Source organism: Opisthocomus hoazin, unplaced genomic scaffold (genome assembly GCF_030867145.1).
Source record: "Opisthocomus hoazin isolate bOpiHoa1 unplaced genomic scaffold, bOpiHoa1.hap1 HAP1_SCAFFOLD_84, whole genome shotgun sequence".
In the NCBI taxonomy this organism is placed as follows: domain Eukaryota; kingdom Metazoa; phylum Chordata; class Aves; order Opisthocomiformes; family Opisthocomidae; genus Opisthocomus; species Opisthocomus hoazin.
The window spans coordinates 45,001-55,000 of NW_027448727.1; positions in this window are offsets into that span (position 1 = coordinate 45,001).

Below are 10,000 nucleotides of genomic sequence, written 5' to 3' on the forward strand. Positions count from 1 at the left end.
GGGGCGATGGGGGGGGCGCTGTCGGGTAGACCTGTCCTCCCCGCCGAACCGGTCCCGGGTAGACCTGTCCTCCCCGCCGACCCGGTCCCGGGTAGACGTGGTGGCCGGCCGGGACGCGGGGTGGGGGGGGCGCTGTCGTCCAGACCCGTCGGCCAGACCCGTCCCCGTCCCCGTCCCCGTCCCCGTCCCCGTCCCCGTCCCGTTCCCGCCCCCCCCGCCACCCCCTTCCGCGGCACCAACCCCCCCCGCAAGCAACGGGAAGGGGCGCAGCTTTCTATCAGCTCGGCTGAAACGCCCGAAGGCGGGGCGGCGTCTGTGTTTCAAAAGCGGAAAAAAAATAAAAAAGCAACAAAAACCAAAAAATTCCCGCCGCCCCGCCCCACCCACCCCCCCCCCCCCACCTCCCCCCGTGCAGGCACCCCTGCAAACGGGCCTCCGGCACGGCAGCCCGGCCGCCGCACCCCCACCCGCAAGCCCCCCCCCCCACCGCCGCCCCGGCCGAGAGCGCACAAGCAGCCCCTGCCGCCGCCCCCCCCCACCCCCCCCCCGGTGCGGGCACCCCTGCATACGGGCCTCCGGCACGGCCGCTCCGCTGCCCCCCCCCACCCCGCCACCCCCCCACCGCCGCACCGGCCGAGAGCGCACAAGCAGCCCCTGCCGCCGCCCCCCCCCCCCCCCCCCCCGACTCAAACCTCAATCTTCTCGGAAAAGAGGCCCCGTCCCCAGCCTACCTCAGCGCAAGGCTCCCCGCCTGCTCCTCGACCCCGTCTCTCAGTCTCTGTCTCCCCCTTCTGCCGCGGGGAAGCGCCCGCCCCTTGCCGGCGGGTGGGCGGGGCGGGCCGGCTCGGGTTCCGGTTGCTAAGCAGCAGGGTGGCACTCGTTGACCCCGGGCGCCGCTCCGTCTGCCGATGGGCGGGCCGGTGCTGGCTCTCAAGAACTTTTTGTAACTGTTTCCCTGCTCTGCTTTGGTTTTGTTTTTTTTTCTCGCCCACCGTCAGAACCGATGCAGAGTAAGAAAGCCTTCAGCGAGACAGTCCGGCCAAGCTTAGCGCCTTCCACTAGATACGGCGAAGTCTCGGAAACGGGGGGTGGCGAGGGGAATTTCAGGCGCGCGCCGCCTCCCCCCTCCTGCACCACCCCCCCCCGCAAGCGACGGGAAGGGGCGCCGCTTTCCATCAGCTCGGCTGAAACGCCCGAGGACGGGGCGGCGTCTCTGTTTCAAAAGCGGAAAAAGAAATAAAAAAGCAACAAAAACCAAAAAATTCCCGCCGCCCCCCCCAACCCACCCCCGTGCAGGCACCCCTGCAAACGGGCCTCCGGCAGGGCCGGCCTGCCGCCCCCAGCCACCCCCCGCAAGCCCCCCCACCGCCGCCCCGGCTGAGAGAGCACAGGCAGCCCGCCGCCGCCCCTTCCCACCCCGTGCAGGCACCCCTGCATACGGGCCTCCGGCAGGGCCGGCCTGCCGCCCCCAGCCACCCCCCGCAAGCCCCCCCCACCGCCGCCCCGGCTCAGAGAGCACAGGCAGCCCGCCGCAGGCCCACCCACCCCGTGCAGGCACCCCTGCATACGGGCCTCCGGCAGGGCCGGCCTGCCGACCCCAGCCATCCCCCGCAAGCCCCTCCACCGCCGCCCCGACTGAGACAGCACAGGCAGCCCGCCGCCGGCCCTTCCCACCCCGTGCAGGCACCCCTGCATACGGGCCTCCGGCAGGGCCGGCCTGCCGCCCCCAGCCACCCCCCGCAACCCCCCCCACCGCCGCCCCGGCTGAGAGATCACAGGCAGCCCGCCGCCGGCCCTTCCCACCCCGTGCAGGCACCCCCGCATACGGGCCTCCGGCAGGGCCGGCCTGCCGACCCCAGCCACCCCCCGCAAGCCCCCCCACCGCCGCCCCGACTGAGACAGCACAGGCAGCCCGCCGCCGGCCCTTCCCACCCCGTGCAGGCACCCCTGCATACGGGCCTCCGGCAGGGCCGGCCTGCCGCCCCCAGCCACCCCCCGCAACCCCCCCCACCGCCGCCCCAGGTGAGAGAGCACAGGCAGCCCGCCGCCGGCCCTTCCCACCCCGTGCAGGCACCCCTGCATACGGGCCTCCGGCAGGGCCGGCCTGCCGCCCCCAGCCACCCCCCGCAACCCCCCCCACCGCCGCCCCGGCTGAGAGATCACAGGCAGCCCGCCGCCGGCCCTTCCCACCCCGTGCAGGCACCCCTGCATACGGGCCTCCGGCAGGGCCGGCCTGCCGACCCCAGCCACCCCCCGCAAGCCCCCCCCACCGCCGCCCCGGCTCAGAGAGCACAGGCAGCCCGCCGCAGGCCCACCCACCCCGTGCAGGCACCCCCGCATACGGGCCTCCGGCAGGGCCGGCCTGCCGACCCCAGCCACCCCCCGCAAGCCCCCCCACCGCCGCCCCGACTGAGACAGCACAGGCAGCCCGCCGCCGGCCCTTCCCACCCCGTGCAGGCACCCCTGCATACGGGCCTCCGGCAGGGCCGGCCTGCCGCCCCCAGCCACCCCCCGCAACCCCCCCCACCGCCGCCCCGGCTGAGAGATCACAGGCAGCCCGCCGCCGGCCCTTCCCACCCCGTGCAGGCACCCCTGCATACGGGCCTCCGGCAGGGCCGGCCTGCCGACCCCAGCCACCCCCCGCAAGCCCCCCCCACCGCCGCCCCGGCTCAGAGAGCACAGGCAGCCCGCCGCAGGCCCACCCACCCCGTGCAGGCACCCCCGCATACGGGCCTCCGGCAGGGCCGGCCTGCCGACCCCAGCCACCCCCCGCAAGCCCCCCCACCGCCGCCCCGACTGAGACAGCACAGGCAGCCCGCCGCCGGCCCTTCCCACCCCGTGCAGGCACCCCTGCATACGGGCCTCCGGCAGGGCCGGCCTGCCGCCCCCAGCCACCCCCCGCAACCCCCCCCACCGCCGCCCCAGGTGAGAGAGCACAGGCAGCCCGCCGCCGGCCCTTCCCACCCCGTGCAGGCACCCCTGCATACGGGCCTCCGGCAGGGCCGGCCTGCCGCCCCCAGCCACACCCCACAAGCCCCCCCACCGCCGCCCCGGCTGAGACACCACAGGCAGCCCGCCGCCGGCCCTTCCCACCCCGTGCAGGCACCCCTGCATACGGGCCTCCGGCAGGGCCGGCCTGCCGACCCCAGCCACCCCCCGCAAGCCCCCCCACCGCCGCCCCGGCTGAGAGAGCACAGGCAGCCCGCCGCCGGCCCTTCCCACCCCGTGCAGGCACCCCTGCATACGGGCCTCCGGCAGGGCCGGCCTGCCGCCCCCAGCCACCCGCCACAGGCCCCCCCACCGCCGCCCCGGCTGAGACAGCACAGGCAGCCCGCCGCCGGCCCTTCCCACCCCGTGCAGGCACCCCTGCATACGGGCCTCCGGCAGGGCCGGCCTGCCGCCCACAGCCACCCCCCGCAACCCCCCCCACCGCCGCCCCGGCTCAGAGAGCACAGGCAGCCCGCCGCAGGCCCACCCACCCCGTGCAGGCACCCCTGCATACGGGCCTCCGGCAGGGCCGGCCTGCCGCCCCCAGCCACCCCCCGCAAGCCCCCCCCACCGCCGCCCCGGCTCAGAGAGCACAGGCAGCCCGCCGCCGGCCCTTCCCACCCCGTGCAGGCACCCCTGCATACGGGCCTCCGGCAGGGCCGGCCTGCCGACCCCAGCCACCCCCCGCAAGCCCCCCCCACCGCCGCCCCGGCTCAGAGAGCACAGGCAGCCCGCCGCAGGCCCACCCACCCCGTGCAGGCACCCCTGCATACGGGCCTCCGGCAGGGCCGGCCTGCCGACCCCAGCCACCCCCCGCAAGCCCCCCCACCGCCGCCCCGACTGAGACAGCACAGGCAGCCCGCCGCCGGCCCTTCCCACCCCGTGCAGGCACCCCTGCATACGGGCCTCCGGCAGGGCCGGCCTGCCGCCCCCAGCCACCCCCCGCAACCCCCCCCACCGCCGCCCCGGCTGAGAGATCACAGGCAGCCCGCCGCCGGCCCTTCCCACCCCGTGCAGGCACCCCTGCATACGGGCCTCCGGCAGGGCCGGCCTGCCGACCCCAGCCACCCCCCGCAAGCCCCCCCCACCGCCGCCCCGGCTCAGAGAGCACAGGCAGCCCGCCGCAGGCCCACCCACCCCGTGCAGGCACCCCTGCATACGGGCCTCCGGCAGGGCCGGCCTGCCGCCCCCAGCCACCCCCCGCAAGCCCCCCCACCGCCGCCTCGGCTGAGAGAGCACAGGCAGCCCGCCGCCGGCCCTTCCTACCCCGTGCAGGCACCCCTGCATACGGGCCTCCGGCCGGGCCGGCCTGCCGCCCCCAGCCACCCCCCACAAGCCCCCCCACCGCCGCCCCGGCTCAGAGAGCACAGGCAGCCCGCCGCAGGCCCACCCACCCCGTGCAGGCACCCCTGCATACGGGCCTCCGGCAGGGCCGGCCTGCCGACCCCAGCCACCCCCCGCAAGCCCCCCCACCGCCGCCCCGACTGAGACAGCACAGGCAGCCCGCCGCCGGCCCTTCCCACCCCGTGCAGGCACCCCTGCATACGGGCCTCCGGCAGGGCCGGCCTGCCGCCCCCAGCCACCCCCCGCAACCACCCCCACCGCCGCCCCAGGTGAGAGAGCACAGGCAGCCCGCCGCCGGCCCTTCCCACCCCGTGCAGGCACCCCTGCATACGGGCCTCCGGCAGGGCCGGCCTGCCGACCCCAGCCACCCCCCACAAGCCCCCCCACCGCCGCCCCGGCTGAGACAGCACAGGCAGCCCGCCGCCGGCCCTTCCCACCCCGTGCAGGCACCCCTGCATACGGGCCTCCGGCAGGGCCGGCCTGCCGACCCCAGCCACCCCCCGCAAGCCCCCCCACCGCCGCCCCGGCTGAGAGAGCACAGGCAGCCCGCCGCCGGCCCTTCCCACCCCGTGCAGGCACCCCTGCATACGGGCCTCCGGCAGGGCCGGCCTGCCGCCCCCAGCCACCCGCCACAGGCCCCTCCACCGCCGCCCCGGCTGAGACAGCACAGGCAGCCCGCCGCCGGCCCTTCCCACCCCGTGCAGGCACCCCTGCATACGGGCCTCCGGCAGGGCCGGCCTGCCGCCCACAGCCACCCCCCGCAACCCCCCCCACCGCCGCCCCGGCTGAGAGAGCACAGGCAGCCCGCCGCCGGCCCTTCCCACCCCGTGCAGGCACCCCTGCATACGGGCCTCCGGCAGGGCCGGCCTGCCGACCCCAGCCACCCCCCGCAAGCCCCCCCCACCGCCGCCCCGGCTCTAAGAGCACAGGCAGCCCGCCGCAGGCCCACCCACCCCGTGCAGGCACCCCTGCATACGGGCCTCCGGCAGGGCCGGCCTGCCGACCCCAGCCACCCCCCGCAAGCCCCCCCACCGCCGCCCCGACTGAGACAGCACAGGCAGCCCGCCGCCGGCCCTTCCCACCCCGTGCAGGCACCCCTGCATACGGGCCTCCGGCAGGGCCGGCCTGCCGCCCCCAGCCACCCCCCGCAACCCCCCCCACCGCCGCTATGGCTGAGACAGCACAGGCAGCCCGCCGCCGGCCCTTCCCACCCCGTGCAGGCACCCCTGCATACGGGCCTCCGGCAGGGCCGGCCTGCCGCCCCCAGCCACCCCCCGCAAGCCCCCCCACCGCCGCCCCGGCTGAGACAGCACAGGCAGCCCGCCGCCGGCCCTTCCCACCCCGTGCAGGCACCCCTGCATACGGGCCTCCGGCAGGGCCGGCCTGCCGACCCCAGCCACCCCTCCGCAAGCCCCCCCACCGCCGCCCCGGCTGAGACAGCACAGGCAGCCCGCCGCCGGCCCTTCCCACCCCGTGCAGGCACCCCTGCATACGGGCCTCCGGCAGGGCCGGCCTGCCGCCCCCAGCCACCCGCCGCAGGCTACCCCACCGCCGCCCCGGCTGAGACAGCACAGGCAGCCCGCCGCTGCCCCTTCCCACCCCGTGCAGGCACCCCTGCATACGGGCCTCCGGCAGGGCCGGCCTGCCGCCCCCAGCCACCCCCCGCAAGCCCCCCCACCGCCGCCTCGGCTGAGAGAGCACAGGCACCCCGCCGCCGGCCCTTCCTACCCCGTGCAGGCACCCCTGCATACGGGCCTCCGGCCGGGCCGGCCTGCCGCCCCCAGCCACCCCCCACAAGCCCCCCCACCGCCGCCCCGGCTGAGACAGCACAGGCAGCCCGCCGCCGCCCCTTCCCACCCCGTGCAGGCACCCCTGCATACGGGCCTCCGGCAGGACCGGCCTGCCGCCCCCAGACAACCCCCGCAAGCCCCCCCACCGCCGCCCCGGCTGAGAGAGCACAGGCACCCCGCCGCCGCCCCTTCCCACCCCGTGCAGGCACCCCTGCATACGGGCCTCCGGCAGGGCCGGCCTGCCGACCCCAGCCACCCCCCGCAAGCCCCCCCACCGCCGCCCCGGCTGAGAGAGCACAGGCAGCCCGCCGCCGGCCCTTCCCACCCCGTGCAGGCACCCCTGCATACGGGCCTCCAGCACGGGCGACCCGCTCTGTCCGCAGGGAGGACAGGTCTACCCCTTCTGCCGGCAGGGAGGCCAGGTCTACCCCTTCTGCCGGCAGGGATGCCAGGTCTACCCGTTTTACCGGCAGGGAGGCCAGGTCTACCCCTTCTGCCGGCAGGGAGGCCAGGTCTACCCGTTTTACCGGCAGGGATGCCAGGTCTACCCGTTCTAGCGGCAGGGAGGCCAGGTCTACCCATATTGCCGGCAGGGAGACCAGGTCTACCCATTTACCGGCAGGGAGACCAGGTCTACCCGTTCTGGCGGCAGGGAGAACAGGTCTACCCTTTTTGCCGGCAGGGAGACCAGGTCTACCCGTTTTGCCGGCAGGGAGACCAGGTCTACCCGTTCTGGCTGCAGGGAGACCAGGTCTACCCGTTTTGCCGGCAGGGATAACAGGTCTACCCGATTTACCTGCAGGGAGACCAGGTCTACCCATTTACCGGCAGGGAGACCAGGTCTACCCGTTTTGCCGGCAGGGATGCCAGGTCTACCCGTTCTGGCGGCAGGGAGAACAGGTCTACCCGTTTTACCTGCAGGGAGAACAGGTCTACCCGTTTTACCGGCAGGGAGACCAGGTCTACCCGTTTTGCCGGCAGGGATGCCAGGTCTACCCGTTTTACCTGCAGGGATGCCAGGTCTACCCGTTTTACCGGCAGGGAGGCCAGGTCTACCCGTTCTGCCGGCAGGGAGGCCAGGTCTACCCGTTCTAGCGGCAGGGAGACCAGGTCTACCCATTTACCGGCAGGGAGACCAGGTCTACCCGTTTTGCCGGCAGGGATGCCAGGTCTACCCGTTTTGCCGGCAGGGATAACAGGTCTACCCGTTTTACCTGCAGGGAGGCCAGGTCTACCCGTTTTACCGGCAGGGAGACCAGGTCTACCCGTTTTGCCGGCAGGGATGCCAGGTCTACCCGTTCTGGCGGCAGGGAGACCAGGTCTACCCGTTTTGCCGGCAGGGATAACAGGTCTACCCGTTTTACCTGCAGGGAGGCCTGGTCTACCCGTTTTACCGGCAGGGAGACCAGGTCTACCCGTTCTGCCGGCAGGGATGCCAGGTCTACCCGTTTTACCTGCACGGAGACCAGGTCTACCCGTTTTACCGGCAGGGAGGCCAGGTCTACCCGTTCTGGCGGCAGGGAGAACAGGTCTACCCTTTTTGCCGGCAGGGAGACCAGGTCTACCCGTTTTGCCGGCAGGGATGCCAGGTCTACCCGTTCTGGCTGCAGGGAGACCAGGTCTACCCGTTTTGCCGGCAGGGATAACAGGTCTACCCGTTTTACCTGCAGGGAGACCAGGTCTACCCGTTTTACCGGCAGGGAGACCAGGTCTACCCGTTTTGCCGGCAGGGATGCCAGGTCTACCCGTTCTGCCGGCAGGGAGGCCAGGTCTACCCGTTTTACCGGCAGGGAGGCCAGGTCTACCCGTTTTACCTGCAGGGAGAACAGGTCTACCCGTTTTACCGGCAGGGAGACCAGGTCTACCCGTTTTGCCGGCAGGGATGCCAGGTCTACCCGTTGTGGCGGCAGGGAGGCCAGGTCTACCCGTTCTGCCGGCAGGGAGGCCAGGTCTACCCGTTTTACCTGCAGGGAGGCCAGGTCTACCCGTTTTGGCGGCAGGGAGACCAGGTCTACCCGTTTTGCCGGCAGGGATGCCAGGTCTACCCGCTTCCGGCAGGGATGCCAGGTCTACCCGGTTCCAGGCAGGGAGGCCTCGTCTACCCGTTCTGCCGGCAGGGAGGCCAGGTCTACCCGTTTTACCGGCAGGGATGCCAGGTCTACCCGCTTCCGGCAGGGATGCCAGGTCTACCCGGTTCCAGGCAGGGAGGCCTCGTCTACCCGTTCTGCCGGCAGGGAGGCCAGGTCTACCCGTTTTACCGGCAGGGATGCCAGGTCTACCCGCTTCCGGCAGGGATGCCAGGTCTACCCGGTTCCAGGCAGGGAGGCCTCGTCTACCCGTTCTGCCGGCAGGGAGGCCAGGTCTACCCGTTTTACCGTCCGCCGGGTCCGGTGTGCCCGATGTGGCCGCCGGAGCTGCCGGCGGAAAGGGATGCCTCGTCTACCTCGCTCCGGCGGGACTTTGGCTCCACCGCGGTTCTGGCAGGTAGACGTCTTGCCCGGTTCTTCTTCGGAGCTGCCGAAGGGGTCGCTGCTTTGCGCTGCCTCCAGTTACGTCATGGTAAGAGTCGGCGGCGCTCGCGCGCCTCCCCGCTGGGGGAAGACGGTTCTCTTCGAGCCCGCCGGGGCCGGGGACCTCGCTGTCCGTATACTAGGGCAGAGGGCTGGCGCTCGCGGACCAGCGCCATCGAACCGCTGCAGCTACTCGCGGTTCAGCCGGCAGACTCGGGCGTTGCACGGCGGCCATGGCCGTGGCCGTTCTGCCTCCTACCTATCGCGCACGGCGCTTCCGACTGCCAGAAGCCGCGCGAAGCCGCTGCTTGCCCGCAGGCTCCGGTGGCCGTTGCCGACTGGAGCGAGGGCTCCAAGAGGGGTTTCTCCAGAGCCGGGCCGAGACGGGCGGCGGTCGCCGGCACTCGAACGCTTGTCACCCGCGGCTCAGCCGGCAGACTCGGGCGTTGCCCGGCGGCCCTGGCCGTGGCCGTTCTGCCTCCTACCTGTCGCGCACGGCGCTTCCGACTGCCAGAAGCCGCGCGAAGCCGCTGCTTGCCCGCAGGCTCCGGTGGCCTGGAGCGAGGGCTCCAAGAGGGGTTTCTCCAGGGCCGGGCCGAGACCGGCGGCGGTCGCCGGCACTCGAACGCTTGTCACCCGCGGCTCAGCCGGCAGACTCGGGCGTTGCCCGGCGGCCCTGGCCGTGGCCGTTCTGCCTCCTACCTATCGCGCACGGCGCTTCCGACTGCCAGAAGCCGCGCGAAGCCGCTGCTTGCCCGCAGGCTCCGGTGGCCGTTGCCGACTGGAGCGAGGGCTCCAAGAGGGGTTTCTCCAGGGCCGGGCCGAGACGGGCGGCGGTCGCCGGCACTCGAACGCTTGTCACCCGCGGCTCAGCCGGCAGACTCGGGCGTTGCCCGGCGGCCCTGGCCGTGGCCGTTCTGCCTCCTACCTATCGCTCACGGCGCTTCCGACTGCCAGAAGCCGCGCGAAGCCGCTGCTTGCCCGCAGGCTCCGGTGGCCGTTGCCGACTGGAGCGAGGGCTCCAAGAGGGGTTTCTCCAGGGCCGGGCCGAGACGGGCGGCGGTCGCCGGCACTCGAACGCTTGTCACCCGCGGCTCAGCCGGCAGACTCGGGCGTTGCCCGGCGGCCCTGGCCGTGGCCGTTCTGCCTCCTACCTATCGCGCACGGCGCTTCCGACTGCCAGAAGCCGCGCGAAGCCGCTGCTTGCCCGCAGGCTCCGGTGGCCGTTGCCGACTGGAGCGAAGGCTCCAAGAGGGGTTTCTCCAGGGCCGGGCCGAGACCGGCGGCGGTCGCCGGCACTCGAACGCTTGTCACCCGCGGCTCAGCCGGCAGACTCGGGCGTTGCCCGGCGGCCCTGGCCGTGGCCGT